The sequence below is a fragment of the Acomys minous genome (genome assembly GCF_964271855.1).
Source record: "Acomys minous genome assembly, chromosome: 19".
NCBI lineage: Eukaryota > Metazoa > Chordata > Mammalia > Rodentia > Muridae > Acomys > Acomys minous.
The window spans coordinates 31261811-31280658 of record NC_140499.1 but is presented as its reverse complement, the minus strand read 5'-3'; positions in this window follow the sequence as shown (position 1 = coordinate 31280658).

Below are 18848 nucleotides of genomic sequence, written 5' to 3'. Positions count from 1 at the left end.
CAGACTTACTCATGATTCTTACAAGCCTGTCATTGTGGCTCAAGTGTAGCCTAGAAAGGACAATGTATTACTGCATGGAACTTCCTGTGACCAAAGGTCAAAAGTCAAAGGTTAAAGAAGCTTTAAAGGCATAGACATGGGAAAAGTTCTAGCAAAAACTCCTTCTAGTGATATCGTCCATTAATGTTCCAGCCTTAACTTAATTTCTTATTATTGTTTTAATGCATTAAAAACTATTAAAACTGTCTGGACACATAATCATTAAACACATTTTACCTTCAAATGCGTTCTGAGAAAAACAAGAGAGTAAAGACACCTTTATTTCGATAAATCTGCATTTGATACAAGATAGCTCAAACCGTTAATGCTTTCCAGGTGTGCTATTTAGAGAAAGCTTCATTTCTTTTGATGTTTAAGGAATTCATCAAATACATATCAAAGATTGATTCATTTTCCTAAACTCACTAAACATAGTAACCAAAGGAGATTGCAAATTTGCCCTTGAGGTTCTGTTTTCATACCTGACCACTTTGCCTTGTGATCTTTGCTTACTTGCCATCATAGCCTCCCTTTTGTCTCATACTTAATTGTTAATGCTATAAATACTGTTATTCTTTTATTTACAATATTATATAAATATTAATCTCTTTAATACAATACACTGAGATCATATTTTCAATCAGAACTTTCCATTATCCTCTAATAAGTAAAAAGTATTGGCTAACACTCTCTTCTAAGCAAAAATGACACACAAGGTTTGGTATGTGCTCCACTGTGCCCTTTCTCTGTTCCTGCTTTGTATTTATCATAGCTAATTTAAATTATGACATTTTAGAATTGGCCTCATCCTTTTTACTTTCAATTTTAGACTTTCAATATGATGATTAAACTTGATAAACAAGTGGGGCTTTCGATATAAATCCCCGGGGTTTATTCAACTATAAAGGAAGTAGATGCTGGCTCCTCAGTGCTGTCACATACATCCTGGCTCACATGTAGTTCAAAAAGGTTCCATCATTCATGTACGATCAATTGGTATCTTTGGAGGAGTGATTTAGAACGGTGTGTGTCTCAGCTGGCACGAGGTGGGTCAGTTAACTTTCAACCACTGCAACAAAATGCCCGAGATAATCAACTTATACCGAAAGAGGGGGTTGTTCTATTTCATAACTTTGAAGGCTCCAGTCTATGACTGGTTGGTTCCATTTGCTTTGGGCCTGTGGAGAGGCAGTACATCATAGTGAGAGTGTGTGGTAGAGGAAAGCTTGTTACCTCGTGTCAGAGAAGCAAAAAATGAGAAAAGGGAATAAGGGGTGGTCCATAACCTTTTGAATTTACACTCTTAATGACTGGAGAACTTTCCAGTAGGTCCTAAATGTCCTCCTCAAGGTCTCTGGCACCTTCCTCTAACCCCACCTGGGGACTAAGCCTTTAACACAGTATCTTCCGTTAATATGTATCCAAACCATAGTAGGCTAGATACATACATAGCCCATGCTGGGTTGATCAGGATGAGCTGACACTGGACACTGAAAAACCTTCCTCATGGAGATCTGAACTGAGAGGCTATCGTGGATTCAGGGAAGACTTTTTTTCCTTTTTTTTTTTTTTTTTGAGGGGGAGTAAGGTTTGTTTTATAGCCCAGGTGATCTCAAACTCTTGACCTTCCTGCTTTAGCTTCCCACTATGTGCAACTCAAGAAGTCGGTTTTGAAAAGGAAACTGGTGATCTAGAGCTACAGCAGAGAAGATGAAGCAGTGATGCTAGTGGCCTGAAATTCTCCCATTCTAGCACTGGGCCCCACGGGCCTGTCCTCCTGCTTTCACTCTTGGGATCCTGGGAGATCTTTCATGAGTAGCCACACTGCTGTAGACTCTGGACATGTGCCTGGTTGGAGGGTTTATTTTTTATTTCTCCCAAAACTGTTCTCTTCACGATACTCAAGCCTTGATTCATTTCTCTGGGATTCAAAGATGTTTTATTTCTTTTCCTCTCTTGTAATTCACCACTAATGTTTTTATTCTTGTCGTATCTGGAAATAGTGGCCATAATGGAAAACCAAGATGAAAACAGGGGTAAATTATGTTGTTGTTTTAAGCAAAGCTGAACTTAAATGCTAGTCAAAGCTTTTTGATTAGGAAAAATAAAAGGCATTATGTATATGTGACCGTCAGATGCATCTTTTTGTCTCTTTTTGCTTCTAGTTAACCATCTCAGAACCTTTGTAAACTCCTCACTTTTGGCCAGTAAATAAAACTAAAGGTGTGTCACTGAAAAATATGATTGTGTCAAACAGTTCAGCTTTCTATAGGAATTAATCTTTCTCTGGGTTCTGAAACTATGATCCTTTTGAATAGAATTTCCTTTTAGGAAAGGAATTAACTTCATATTTAAATGAAATGGCCAATAGAATAAGACTTTCTTCTGAGAAAATTCCTAGTACCTAAGAAGTGTGATGTCAAATAACTCAGTATGTTGATCATTTTAATGTTATTATAAATAGTAGCTCTGTGAGAAGTTTTTCTCCTTTGATAACATTTTTACTCCTCCTAAGTACTGTCAAAAAACCATTTAAATATTTTAGTAGTTTTGTTGGTCTGGTAAACACTCAGAGATAGCTTAATAGTCTGCATCTTTTGCCTTCGTAATTAAGATAAGGATGCCTAGATGCTGCTGTACTCTAAGTATGTCCCTCTGAAGTGTACATAGTTGAAACCTGAAGTTCAGGCATTGGATGCATCTCTTCATGAGTTCATTAGTGCTGTGGTGTTAGTTGGTTCATTCTTGTAGGAATGGATGTGGGTTTATAGGTGTGGTTCTCCATTGCCCCTGTGCCATTGCCATGGAATGGCACACCAAGACGACTACCACCAAACAGATGATGGCAAATAGATGGTGAGAAACACATCTCTGTTTTTTTTTTCTAAATCACTCACTTCTAAAAGTTCTGTTAAAAAGGCACAAAACAGACTAAGGCCCTACAAACATCCAACTACAACAATGTCACTCATAAATAGGACAGAATTTTAAATCCTTTCATCAGATTCTTTTCAATAATGTAAAAACTGTAGATAATTATGACATTAATTGCATTTTGTTCCATACTTCTTGGTGAGGATATAGCAACAATGATTTGAGGGAAAAGGCATTTTTCAATTTCCAATCACTAAAACATTGCAGGGCACACATTTTTCCCACTGAGCAGTGCTCCCTCTGCCTTTTGTTGGTCAAGAACTATATTGCCGTACTTGCAGTATCCATTTCTAATTCAGATTTCAGCTATATCATAGGCCTTATTTGTATTTAATGCTATTTTTATTTTTGAAATTCCCATCTATTCTTTAGTATACTGGATAAAAGTAAAAGCCTATTTCTTGAACACAGAAGTCCTTTGAAAATAAGAAACAGAGATATAAATGGCAAACGTTTGCATGGGGCTATAAAGTTAGGGGATATGATATGCTGTTGTTTGCTTGTTATAAAACATGTTTGCACTGTGCCCACATGGAGCGGAACTCATGGACCGGAAGGATGATATGATTAGAAAGGGACAGGTAAGCATCCTTTAAAAGGTGGCTGTTTGCAGTTTATTGTGCACAAATGATCATGTGATCTATTGAGTTACTTCTGTGGTTTTCAACCTTGCCCTTGATTGCAAGGTTGGGAAAGCAGACCCTTGTCACCTCTTGAGTGTTGCTGGTTAAAACAGCTAGGATTTAACTCCAGGAGATCCTCAAAGTATAGTTGGTAATAGAACCACACTGAAATGAGCTGTGTTCATGGAACTGATATAATCTATTACACCAGCATGTTTGAAATAATTATATTCCTCTACATGCACGTTTCTGAAAAAGTAGCTTTGCACATACCAAAGAAACAGAGACAGAGTGTTCTCAGTTCATTTTTATTCACAGCCAAAGATGTTCATTGTAATAAAATAATCCCTCCAGTCCAACAAAACAAGTTGTTATGATTGGTCCATCCTATCTATAAGCATACTATCCAGCATGCATCTCTGTTCACCATCTTGGTTGTCAGCTTGACACACTATTAGCTTGGCCTGTGGGGCATTGCCTTGATTACTAATTGATATAGGAGTGTCCAGGCCACTGTGAGCAGTGCCATCGTTAGGCAGGTGGTCCTGACCTGGGTAAGACATGTGGCTGAGTAAGCCAGAAGCATCAAGCCAGTAAGCAGCATTTCTCTATGGCGTCTACTTCAGGTCCTGCTTCAAGGATCCTACCTTGAGTTCCTGACTTGGCTTCCTTGATAATGGATTAGAAAGTGTAAGCTAATAAACCCCTTTCTCTGTAAATTGCTCGTAGTCATGGTGTTTATTGCAGAAACAGAAAACAAACGTCTGACAGTCTTACAGAAAAGACTGTGTCCTCTAATGGTATTGAGAAAGTGTTTAATGTATATGACTGAATGGACCTCTTTTTTTCCCCCAAGAAAATGTTAGAAGCTAGAGAGCAGAAAAGCAGGCTCCCTGAACAGTAGCTGCCATAGATCAGGGACAATAGCCACCGAAAGGACAATAGTAAGTTGTGTACTGTGGCTCACACCTGTAACTTTAACACTTGGATGTCTGAGGCAGGAAGATTGTCAAATCTGAGGCAAGCTTGAACTGTTGTAGAACCTTGTATCAAAAATGAAAACTAACCAAACTTAAGCAAAACAACAAACAGAATAAAGCTAAGAACAACCACAAAAACCGAAATGCTCTATTTAAGGATTCGATAGAACAGAATCTTCTGGAAGTGTCCAGGCTTTAAGATGATCATTTTAATGTCATGGTTTTTATTTTGTATTTTCATAGACCATAAAGTAGGTAAACTCTGCAGAGACAAAGTCCCCATTTAAAAAAAGGAGAGAAACGCACTGCTTTAAGGCCTGTTTAAATTGAGAGCTGAGAGCTTGCCAAAGGACAAGTCTAGGATTCCCCTGCAGCAAGAAATACTGTTGTGGATTAAAGGAAAAGGCATTTCCTAATGTACATTTTTATAAACTGGAGGCAGAAGATACAGTAACATTAGTATGAGCTATGACTCCAAGAGAAACTCTATTGGGAGCACCATGCATGGGGGACCAGAGTTTAAGCCTAAAAAAGAGCTAATGGGTCCAAGAGCTTTGATTTAACAGGAGGCAGTCAGTCCTCTGTGGCCTCTGTTTGTGTGTTGCACATGTAAAGACAGTATTCATGTTCCCAGCAGGAGCAGTGTCTTTCCCTGACTTATGGTGGAGAGTTCACTGCTCAGGCGCCTTTGTTCAAACATTTCCATTTGTTCTCAAGATCTGACAAGGAGTATTTTAAAGCGGCTGTGAACCCAATGTACTTTTTGGTAGCTTAACCAATGCAATGCAAATGAGCACCCCCAAATATTCCTCCCTGAGCAGAATTTAAGGCATGTAGGTTGCCTAGAGAGCTTATTTGCATGCCAATCCCTTTGGTCTTCCTACTCAGAGTTACATCACTTGGTAGCTAGAGCTCACTTCAGGGAGTACATTAGGAACTTTCACAATCATGATCCTAGAATGGGGGCCTCCTCCCCATCTTTGGTACAGTGCTCTTACCACTCCTCTCTTCTGTAGGTGGGATTTCCCAGAATCAACAAAGCTTTTTGGGTTTTGGCTTTCTTTCTTTCTTTCTTTCTTTCTTTCTTTCCTTCTTTCTCTCTCTCTCTCTCTCTCTTTCTTTCTCTCTTCCTTTCTTTCTTTTTTAACTATTCTAATCTTCCCTTTGTTTTACTTGCATCAAAAATACACAGCATATAAAAAATTCTAGGATATTTTAAATTTTTATGAAGTATGCTCCTTGCCAGTGATCATCTCCTATGACCAAAGCCAAGCAGACAATTAAGACCAATGAGAGGTCACTCCTGTTCCCACTGTTGTTACTTTTACTCGTGTTTCTAGAAAACTTTAGAAAAGATTTCAGGGCCTTGTTTCATTCATCTGTGAGCAAATGGGCATCTCCACTGTGTTTATTAGCAGTTGTGTGTTTGCATTGTGCCTTTTGCAGTAGTTTCTACTCTGCTTGCTCAGAGCTCATTATGTGTGGCAAAGCTACCATCAATAACCTGAGTTTTAACATACACTTGGCACGCCTTCCCAAACCCTGGGCAAGAACTGGGCTTCCGGCCACTGTAACTTGCTCATCTAACTGGAAATGTCTACTGGTTGTGTGTCTGGGGGCTGAGTTCTCTGATCTGAGAGAAGCTTTTGGAGTCACAGATATGCTTTTATTGGTGTGTATCTAAAGTTGACAACTTTTGATGTTAAAAATAAAAATATATCCATCATAAGAAAATCATAACATCATTGCACCTTTTATACACGACAGTAGTTTGACACTTTCTTTGTAATGTAAAAGCAGGAATAGAAAGAAGGAGGCAGGGAAAAAAAGGCTAAGGCTTTAAAACTGTACACAAGACCAATTAATCAACAAGAATTATACCCACATAATGAGTTAAATATAGACTTCAATGTTTTCTTAAAGCTCTGCTAAATGACAATGGAATAATATAAGAAGAATAACCCAGAAAGACAAAAGGGGCAGGTGCGGACTAGAGATATCATTCAACATGTGGAGGCACACAGAGCCAGTTTTGGTAGCTGATGCTTGTCACCCACATGGCTTAGGAGCCTAAAGCAAAAGGCCTGTTGTGAAGTTGAGGTTACCCTGTGAGTAAAGTCTGACACGAGACTCTGTCTCTGAAGCGCAGGCGCTTTATCCTATAGATGCTTATGCACTCAGTAGAGGATGTAAGTCAAATTGAAACTGCCTGGGACAAGGGTTAAGTTGCTCCACTTAGCTTACTGAATGAGACATTTCAAAAGTGTGACTTTGTTCATTCCAGGAACAATAGAACTGATGAGGGAATTTTGTTGCTTTTATAGCTGGTAAACACAGTAATATGTTCCACTTAAAATAGCTTCAGGTAAAAATATCTATAAATATACCAATTAAACTTCCTTTCAGGAGCAGGGGAGATGGCTCAGCCAATGCAGAGGACTTGGGTTCAATTCCCAGCACCCACATGATGGCTCACAACCATTTGTAACTCCATTTCCAGGTGATCCAGGGCCTTTTAAAGATCTCCACAGGCACTGTGCACATGTGGTAGACATACATACATACATACATACATGAAAAGTACTCATACATATAAAATTAAAATATATAAATACAATGTACACCAAAAATATAGAAGGGCGCACAATGCATCAAGTAAGGTATTTGGGGAGTCTTATGTGGGTCTTTAACATGTGTATGTTAATAAAACATCATACAAAAGTGAGGCAAGACTTCAAAGAAAAGCACTGAACTCAAATATGCTACATTCAAATCGTAGACACTGGTGCCCACTTAACATTTAAAATTGGCTGAAAGTATTATTTGATAAGCTGTCAATAGGAAACCAGCACAAAGATATTGATCCATAGATAGATGCCATCAGTGGTGAGGATACAGAAGATCCTTTAGAAAGCTACTATAGAGCATATAATGATTGAACTATTTCTGCACAAAAGCTTTGACTCACAAGTTTACAATTGGGAAGTCTGAATTTCCCTTCTATTTTGACACATCATCCCATAAAACTTAAAGTAATATTCAAATATGCAGAACCATCTGCAGCACTTCTGTTTTCACTTTGGAAAGAACAAATTCCTTGTGAATGTCTAGGGAAAACTTGGGGCTATCTCAGGTATGCTTTCAAGATGCAAGGATATAGTCTCGGCTTTGATGTTTAGAGGGACAAGTATCAAAGTCTACTGAGTTTGAATGCTTGATTAGGATGAGGTCAAAGGATGCTACAGATGGTGTCTGTACTCGATTTGACCATTTAGGATCATGATACACCTATGTATGCAAGGAGCTATAATGTTTAATTTTTAAGCAGCATGACTGGATGCTCAGAGAGGTCTTAAAAGATTATGTCTGAGTATATTTGTGAGAGTGTTTGCAGAAGGTATTGGCATTTTTGTCAGGGAGATGGTCCAGTAAAGCTGGTGGTGTGGTTATAGTTTTAGCTCAAAGTCCCCAGAGCCGGGAGAACCTGTGAAATAAGCCCTATGCTACTTGACTCCTTAGGGCAGAAAAAGAGAAGCCAGAATGTCTCTGGATGGGGTGAGATGGGTAGGTGTTCCAGCTCAAACAGGGACTAAGCTTCCTCTTCCTCCTGTTTCTGAGATATTGCCCATAATCCTAAGAATGGATCCCATGTGATAAATTTCCTTCTGTATTATTTTCTATTTTTGTTTTCTGGGAAACTTTGATGAATATAGGAGCTCTCATTATTGGAGAGAGTCATAGTTTGTTCCCAATAAAAAGAATTAAATAGTAAAAACATAACCTACAGACCCTTGTCATCTTGGCAGATGATATGACCAAGGCTACACAGAGAAACCCTATCTTGAAAAACCAAAACCAAACCAAACCGAAACAACAATAAGTATAAATTTTGTATACTGTACAAAAATAAAGGCTTAAAAAGCATGAAATGAAATCATGCCTAGTAATTAGTGCTTCTTCATTCCATCTTACTTCAAAATGATCCACGTAGCCTGAAAGGACCCATCAGTTCCCTTGTATTAGTACTATGAGCCCAGTACCTCAGTTACCTAATGGCCCCAGGCGACACCCATCCAGCCTATTACAAAATGTAAATGTGATTGCAACAAATTTTGTGGGAATGATGACTTAATTTAGTTAAACACATATTTTCATTTTTCATAATCTTAAACATTTAGTAGAAGTAACATTAGCTTATTCTATCAATAAACCTCCAGCAGCTTATGAATTGTGCACTGACATAGAATAAAAATGTAGTCTTCTGTGCTAATTAATGCTGATAATGCAGAGGAGACAGAATTTGTTTTATTAAACCAACAATAATAAATTAGTCTTATTTGCAAAAGACTTGCTGAATTATGTAAGCTGGAATTCCTAAAATAAAAATTAGTTGAATTAAGAACCCTTTTTTAGTGTATTTATGTTATAGAGAGTTCAATTTCCTTAATATTTGGGAGTTTTAGGAATATTCAATCTTATAAACATATCTGGAACTCAATCATAATAGAGGTCTTTTAATTTAAGAGATTTTATAATCTAACTTACAAGACAAGAAAGTATTTGCACAATATTTTTAGGACCTTTCTGAAATATATATACAAACATACAAAGAAGACACAGAAATGTATTTAGATGTTTGGAAAAGAGCCTTTGTAACCCAAATTTTACAGTTGTCATAGATTATCCCTAAATATAGAATTACAGAATTTACCAGTCTGTGGTCTGCTTCCCATTGGGTATGAAATTCTGAATTGATTGGAGCACAGCATAGACAAATAGACAAGGAAATGCCCTGAACTTGTCTCTCCTTCTTTAAGGCAAGTCAGCAAAGTGAGTCCTGTGGGCCATGGAACAGGCTGGAGCTAAGGATGCTTCCTGTGGTTTTTGAAAGGCTCAAATAGATCAAGTCACTATTTGAGCAAACTCTCTATAGTCCCCAAATTCCAAAACATAATTTGGCCCTTCACACAAAACATTGCCTGCCTGTGTCTCGGAATAACCCGAATGGTCTTGGGGGAATTTGGATTCTTATTTTACAAAATCACCATCAGGAAGGGTGTTCAGTTTTTGAAAGCCAGAATAAGCCCTGAATCCCACATGAAAAGCACCCCAGTTTAGAAAGTTAAGACTTTTCATTTGTAAGAGCTTAGAGAGGAAAGGGAAAGCTTCTTAACATTCAGGAGAGAGTCTGTCCCACAGTGGCTTGCTGGAAGAAGAGGACCAGCCCTGTTTTACGCCCAGGGAAATCAGAATGCAGGATTGTGCTAGGATGGGGTAGGCAACTTGTCCTTGGAAGAGGAAAGAGGGCATAAGCAGAGAGGGCCTTGGTGACCACTCCAGCCCCATGAAGACCAGTTAGGTCTTCAAACTCTCTACAACTGGGCTGGATCCTGCAGAGTGTCTGAGCTGAGGGCTCTGGTGACCTGTACTCGCTCTTTCCTGAGCTGGCTGGAACAGGCTGAGACCACTCATCACAATGGGACATCAGATACTTGTAGTGTCTCATTTAAACTTCCCCATGTGGACACTCCTTTTTGTCATGTCCCAGATGGTGAGGGGATACACAGTGGTAGGGTTAGTGTGCTGAATCCCAGAAGGAAGGCCAGGGCACAGACCCAAAAAGCTCATATAGTATCTAGGTAGGGCCTCGCCAAAATGAGCCATTCTCCCATCCAATCTCTGATAAAATGAGGATAGCCTCAAGGGATTGTTGCATAGATTAAAAGGAAACATAAAAGTGAAATGCCCAGCACAGGGCTCACTCAATAAACATTAGTTAGTAATGATTTCTACAAGCAATTTTTAAATTACATTTCTTGGTAAAGTGAAAGCTATGTGGAAATTGGCACTTCGCTTACACTATAGAAAAACCGTCTCAGTTCATTGTGCACTACAGAATCCCTGAGACTGAATAGCACAATATTAATATTATTATACGTTATGGATTGTATTTGCTTATGTTTTTATTTATTTTGAGATGAGATCTTACTATGCAGCTCAGGCTGGCATTGAACTTGCAATCTTCTTCCTTAGCCTCTTGAGTACTGGGATTTCTGGCAGGTGGCATCATGGCTAGCTAAACTGATTAATTTATAATGAACAGGAAATTCCTGGCCTGGTGTTCTAGAGGCCATTATCAAGATGCTCATATCTGCGATGACCTCCCTGGTCCACCATAACAGCACGGAAGCATACCGTGGCAGGTAGGCAAAAAGAGGAGAAGAAGCCGTCTGGTCTTTCTGTACTAGAACTTGCACCACAGAAATTTCCCAGCTCCTAACACTGCTACAATGGCAATGACATTACAGTGTGAGTTTGTAGGGAAAAAAAATTGAAATCTGAGCAGAATCCTTCCTGGTTACATTAATCTGCAGCCACTCCATCCACATGGGTTTCATCAGATGTAATAGATTCAGTGGAGGTGATGACATTTGAAGTGACAGTGCTCTGAACTGAGAGGGAAAAATGTATCTTAAAAAGTATATAGAAGCTAGGACAAAGCCAGTATAGTAAGAGATGCAACTGTTTGAATGAAGAACGGCTTCGGGTAATCTCCCCAGGACTTTCTTATTTAACTTGGCTCCTCAATACGTGCCCCGACCCCACCCCACAAAAGACTTCAGTTCAAAAGCTCTTTGTTCTTACTAGGTGATCTTCACAGCTATTACCAAATCAGCCTTCGAAGAAAAGATGTTCTATAGACTAGAAGATTCTTGTCAATTATAAAAGACATGCTTCATTGAAGACATATAAGACTTGAATATGAATCTTTAATTTCCTGACAGATCACAGATTATCAGGTCATGCTTTGGGTTCTTAAGAGAGTGTGGCTGCAACACTGATGTTTAGGGATTTACAGGGTGACTCGCGTTTTATAGGACACTGTGGTGGTTTGAAGGAGACTTGTCCTCCACAGTATTTCAACACTGGGTCTCTGTTGGTGGTGCTGTCTGGGTAGGTTATGGGACTTTTAAGATGGAGGCTTTATGAGAATTGCCATACAAGCCACCTGAGCACCAATCTCAGAAAGACATTGATGGTTTATTAGAATGCCACACCCTAAGACAGGTTATGTCCAGGGACACAGAAAGAACTAGGGAGCCTAACTGTGACGTTGGTCTGCTTATGAGGCAGGATTATAAGAAAAACCTGTAACCAGGTAACAGCCAGGTAACCAGGTTGGAAGCAAGGGGGAGGGCAGCATCACATCATTTTGACCAGGTAAACACACGAAGGAACAATTTTGTTCTGAGCACAGTGTCCAGGTGGCTAGACAAAGCATTTTAAGCTGATTGGCTGGGATTTAGAGTAGGAGAGCTCTTGGGAGCTTTCCAGGTCTCAGGGAGTAAGGAACATAGCAAGATGTTGTGGCCTTAACTCTAATGGAACATCATTTATCTTTAACCCAAGCAGAACATGCATTTAGCATCTGTTGTTTTATTCTAAGCAGCAAGCATTGAACCTTCCCAGTCTCAGACACATAGAGCCTGAGAACTTGAACCAGATTTCACCTTATGATCAAAACAGAGACTTGGAGTCAAGATGGCTTCTACTATGCTAAGAGCTGGTATTAACAGAGGAACTACAGTCATGCTAGGAACTAAAGCATGTCTCAACGGAGGGCCTACAGAGTTTAAGCAGGTTGTGACAGTATGCCACTTGGGCCTGACTTTGAATGTTTGTAGCCTTGTAGTTTTCCCTCTGCTTTCTGTGTATGGTTGAGATGTGATCTGTCAACTTCCAGCTTCTGCTTTCACCCTTTTCCTTCCATAATGACAACATCCCTCTGGAACCATAAGCTGAAATAAATTCTTCCTTAAATTGCCTTTGGCCATGGGACTGAATTACAGCAGCAGCAACAACAACAAAAGTAACTAATACAGGCACCATGCTGCAGTCTAGGACGGAATTAACATTGTGATGGAAAACAATATCGTCTATAGCAAACCCTCATAGTCTGTGGCCAATGCTGAAACCTACAACCTACGTGTTGCATGGGTCTGTGAACTCCAGGAGTGCGAGAGAGGACTGCTCTGCAAGTTTTCTCTTCAAAAGACTTTCCTTCCACTTTCAGACCTGCAGAAAAAGATTTCCCTTCATTTGTAATCTGGTTTCTTTACTCTTCAAAAGATATTTGGTTTTTAAGCAGTTTCTTTGAACTGGTTAAAATATATTTAAAACTGTGTTAACTGTGACTAAATGTATTATTTTGACACTTATTAAGGGCAAGGGACGCTCTTTTCAGAACCATACAATATTTATTATGACATTTTTGTCTGCTTGTTTTGTTTTTGAGAAAGGGTTTTTCTATGTAGCTCTGGCTTTCGTGGAACTCACTCTTTACACCAGGCTGGCCTTGAACTCAGAAGTCTCCCTTCCTCTGCAATGTTGAGATTAAACTGTAATGTACATGCCCAACTGTTTCATGGCCTTCTCAACAAAGGAGAGAGACTCAGCTCCGAGAACAGCAAAGGCAGTGAGGGGTTCAGAGAACACATTGAGTTCTCTGAACACAGTGAAGACATTGAGAGTAGGGGAGAACTGTTCTGAACCCACATTACAGGAGTCATGGCTAAGGCCAGCTGTCGTGATCAGACATCAAGAATGAATCTCTCTAAATGGCTGTAGCAGTATCTTACTAATCCTGGGCTGTGCAATCTTGGCAAGGATAAGAATTAAGGTTGAGGTCAAGCTCTAAGAAGCCTGAATTTGGTCAAGGCAGAAGTCTTTGTTACCTATCTTGCTCATAATAAATATTATTTTATAAATCATACATAATCATTTTCTTATCTGTTTGAGAACTATGACTTTGTGTTTCCCTGAAAATTATCTTTAAAAAACTTTGTAATTATATCCTATCAGCAAATTGTCATGAACTATTTGATCTCATTGAAAGCTGTCTCTAGAAGTGAGGTTCCTCTATACCCCTGCTTCTCTCATTTCAGACCATTGTTTTTCTCAAAGCATCCTCCAAGACCCCTAGTGTTGGGGTATGGGTTATCTCCAACAAGAAGGAAAGAGCAAAGAAAACATTTTCTTTGAAAAAACAGATAGAAAGTAAACCATTTCCAACAGAAGTGCCCACAGTGGGGAAGAGGAGCCTGAAGTTCAGCTACAGAGAGCTTAGCCATGGAGAGGAAGCTCAGTCTGGAACTCCAACTGATGCCTTAGCTTTCCTGGTTGGTTTCTGCAAAATATCCTGAACACCTGATTGGATAATGCGATCTCTGTGTATTGTTATGGTTCTTCACTTGGAAGCCTGACCAAATAGGACATTCTGTTCTGCTGGGACACTTTACTGGGAATTCCTGATGAGTACATCAATGGGGCTCCCTGAGTTGGTTTCTGGGATGTTCTGAACACCCAGTTTGATGACATTTTGCTACCTATCCATATACCTATTTACATACATACCTATCAGCCATCTTCCTCTTCATCATCTATCTATTTATCTATCTATCATAATCTAGCTATTACCTTTTTATCTCTTTCTATGTCTTCTTTTACTCTGGCATGCTATATACTTAGCTCATTCACTTAAAACAAAAAGTATGGTCATTGTTGATGATTACTGGAACCAAACAGAATAAGCGCAGAGGAAACATTTACTTTTAGAGTTTAGCAAACATATCCAGGACATGTATTAACTAAATCATCCTTTGGAAAGTCCTGGATTCTCAACACTATGAAGAACAATGGTTACTCAACAATGGTTAAAATATTAAAATATTCAGGGACTATATTTTATAAGCAATAGAGCAGCAAAAATAGCACATCATTTTTCATTGTATATTCATCAAGCTAAAATTTTTAATTAAAAGAAGAAAAAGGGAGAAGACGCTACTATGGGTAACTCATGCACATATTGGATGCTTATCCAAGATGAAAATCTTAGGGAATAGAGATTCTGAAATGTTAATCATGCTATTTCCATTTAGTAAGAAAATAGTTACCATGGGAATGATGTACTTGCATACTATTTCAGCTTCTAAAATGGATGCATTCAGTTGATGTTTGTTCTTGACATAGTTCAAATGAGAACCTGGCTCACACAGATCAGGGCATTTTATGTTAGAATCATTGTGAAGATCTATTTATATATCTATAACATATATGTAATGACACATTAGATGATGGTGATGTTTTAAGATGTTTCTCATTTGTGGTAAAATAATTTGAGGCTGTCTTAATTTTGGGTAATTTTTATTTTGGGGAATGGTTGTCTATGTAGCTTTGGCTGTCCTGGAACTCCCTCTGAAAACCAGGCTGACCTTGAACTCATATAGATCTACCTGTCTGTGCCTCCTGAGTGCCTGGATTCTTTTAGGAATTTTTACAACTTATATATGTGTTTTCCCCCTAAACTGAGCTATATTATGTGGACAACCTCTCTAGCACACACATGCAATTTGAGACAGGGTTTAGTTATGTATTCCAGGTTGATTTTGAATGTGAGGTCCTCTGCAATATTTTTTTAAGTGTTGAGATTATAGGCATGTACTAAAATACTCCTCTCTGTCTCTGTGTCTCTGCCTGTCTCTGTCTCTGTCTCTGTCTCTGTCTCTGTCTCTGTCTCTGTCTCTCTCTCTCTCTCTCTCTCTCTCTCTCTCTCTCTCTCTTTCTTGATGGTAGGTGTTAGAATACAATATCCTGGTGTGCTTTTCCACTCCATGCTTTGGAACATCCGTGAAGACTGATCATTTAAAATTTATTGATGAAGATATTGACTCCCAAATCAGAAGACTCTGAGAATATGGGGGCCCAGACTTAAGACTAGCTTTTCTGATCCCAGAGGTCCCAGTCTCAAGAGCTCAGTTCCCTATTGCCCATCCCTATCCATCCCTGGGACATGTGAGGGCACAAGTTTAGAGAGCTGACATGGATGAAGCTGGTGTCTGTCTCTCTTGCTTTTGAAGGACACCCTCCTATGCCCAACTCACTTTACTTTTTATCTGGTCAGCATTACATAGTTCCCTCACTCTTCTCCATCTATTTTATGCTCTGTCCAAAAACAATCACTCATCTCAGCCAAGGAATGTATTGATCCTGGGTAAGTAAGTAACTATTAATTTTATGGTTTGGGCTCTAATGTACCTTAGGGGATAAGACTAGATTGTTTAAAGCATGCCTTCTCAGTTGTTTTGCAGCTCCGCAAAGGGCTGTTTAAATATTTACAAGCAAATGCAAGGCTGAAAGACCCATAGTAAAGTGGTATGTGATAGAAAGTGCAGTGATAGAAACTGGGCTTGGAAATCAAGGTCCAGCTCCCCACCAATTAGCCACAGGACTCAGGCAAAATCAAAGAAATACCCAGACAGCACAGGTTAAATTGGAAAGGAAGAAATTATTCAAGATTATTACAAGAAATAGGAAAAAGACCTCAGTATGCAATTGCGTTTAATTGCTAGGAAGGCATGGGCAGGTAGGATTAATGGCCAAAGAGTAGGGTTTGGGGCATGGCTAGATAATCACTTAGAGGAAGTAGTTTGATAAAGAGGATTCTAGCTCAAGTGACTTAATAGAGTGGCCATGCAGGAGGGCAAGGTGATCACATATCAATCACCTTGATCATACAAGGAAGGTGTCATTAGAGACTGGAAGGGATGCTTCTTGCCCAACTGATAAATTGTACTTTCAAGGAAATGCACAGAGGGATTTAGAGAAGGCTCAGGAATGTGACTACAGTTTCATGAAGCAAAGAAGCTTTGCCAATCACCCCATGATTACCACAAAATGAGTGGGCTACACTGTTCCTGGGACACAATACTTGCAAGAATTTAAGACGGATCTAGATATCAGAGTAGAAAAAATGACACAGGCCAGCATCTTCATCATCCAAGCTTCTAGCCTAGGGGCCTGCAATTCCATAAAGCCTTTACCATAGTCTCAGGCTTATGTGAGTCAGGCTCACACAATAGAGAATGCAAAGGAATGGAAGAGCTCCCTTCCAAAGCACATCTTGAGTAGGTTACTTTGCTAAGGTGGCAGGCATAGAAGCACAGCTCCATGTTGTTGCCCCCAACAAACGTGAGGTGTTACCTTAATTTTTTAGGGACCCCAGCTCAGGATTTGTGGCTTTAACATGGAATCTCAGGACTGGCCAGTTTAAAGCAGATAATTCTGCTTTTATTAATGAAACTTTAGGCTGCGGAGACGACTTGGTGGACAAAGTGGTTGCCAGGCAAGCCTGAAGACCTAAGTTTGAATCCCTAGAAATCACATAAAAGCCAGCTAGGGTAGTGTGCTAGGTAGTTTTATATCAACTTGACACAGGCTAAAGTCATCTGAGAGGAGGGAACATAATTAAGAAAATGCTCCCTTAAGATGAGCCTATAGGAAAACATGCAGTGCATTTTCTTAATTAGTGATCAACGGGGAAGGGCCCAACCCATTTTGGGCAATGCCATACCTGGGCTAGTGGTCCTGAGTTCTACAGGAAAGCAAGATGAGCAAGCCAAGAGGAGAAAGCCAGTAAGCAGCATTCCCCCACGGCCTCTGCATCAATTCCTGCCTCCAGGTTCCTGCCCTGTTTGAATTCTTGTCCTGATTTCCTTTGGTGATGAACAGTAATGTGGAACTTGCTTTTTGGTCATGGTGTTTCACTGAAGCATTAGAATCCTTAACTAAGACAGACGAGGAAAGAGAATTAGAATCTAGGCCTTGCTAGCCAACCAAGTCTAGCTGAAACGGTGACCTCTGATATCCTTGTCTCAAAAGATAAGGTGAACAGTGATGTTGACATGTGATGTTAACCTCTGGCCTCCCCATGAGCATACATGGATAAGCATACCTGTACACACATGTGCATATATACGTGTGCCACATACATGCACTCATGTGCATACATATAACATATATTAATATGAATATAGATTTTAAGTACAAGAACTAAGAAGAGAGGCTCTCAGAAAGAGCATGGGTATGGACTTCTCTAAACAGTGGTTAGGGGACCTTGGTGAGGTGACAGGGTGGACCCTGAGAGGCCCCTGATAGCATTTCAGTTGGCAGGTTAAGCTCTAGAACACAACAATGAAGGAGGAAGTTGTTTCACCGGAAACAAAGCTAGTTTGGTATTACAAGAAAATGTGGAGAGTCGGGATGGCATAGGCATTGGGGATGGGGTTAGGAATGAGGTCCACCCAAGGTCACATACATTCAGACATCATATATGAAAGGAAATTAACCCTATGTTCCTAGCCTTCACGGCACGTGCTGTGTGCTGGAATTCTAGCTTTGCAGCTGGTGAGAGGCTTCGACAAGACTCCCCAGTGGAGGGCTCCTTTCTCTTTCTGTGTCCCCACAACTTTCCTCTGTCTTTACACTCTGCTTCAACTTTTTAATCTCTGCCCCATTTCAGCCACCGTCCTATTATCATCTTAATGTGTCCTTTTGTCTCTGCAATAACGATACCTTGAGCTGGGCAGTGGGCTAAGGAGACAGGACTGTGTGAGCTGAAGAAAGGCAGTGTAGGAGTTTCAAAGGATTATGGGAAGGAACTAGGTAGGAAGGGTGACTGTGATGCTGAATAACAGCTAAATCAGGAAAGGCCTTATAACCGTTGCCTTGTTTCTGAATTATTTTTTTCTCTTGTTAATAAAATTGTTTGGCTCTGTTGTTACAGATAACAATGAAGCAAATAAAAATGCATTTTCCCCTCTTTTTTGTCAGAGGAGCTAAGAAAAAGACTAGTCTCTTCATTTGAGAAAAAAGTCAGCTAACAAAGGAAGTGGTTGTGAACAATACACTTAATTGCCTCTTCTAGGACTGTTATTTGGTATCTGTTTAAAGCTATTAGATTTTATTTTAAATACTCTGTGGTTGCCTTATTTGGATGCATTTGCATATGCCTCTATGAAATACTTACTGGCTGATTTCAGCCAATTACAGACCTTGCTTTCAGGGCTCATCAACATGGAAGCAGAACGCAATGTATAAAGCAACTTATAGAGTACAAAAGAAATGCACAAGGTTACGGGTTTTCCTATTGGCCAGATCCTGGAGAAGAGGCTAGAGTTCTGGAAGCCTGGGTCACCACCCACCCATCGTTGCGAACAAGGCACATTGACCAGCCCAACCCTGAGGATCTTGTCTAATTGAATAGAGCCTTGGATAGAGCTAAGAAAGTATTGACTTTGGCTCTGATTAACGAATGGACTTGTTACTTAACATCAATATGTTCTTTTCAAGTTCAGGATCTTTGGGAGTCTCTAAGCTGGGGTATGTGGGTAGAGTATCAGGAGCTGCAACACAGTCCTTAGGTGAACTGTACACG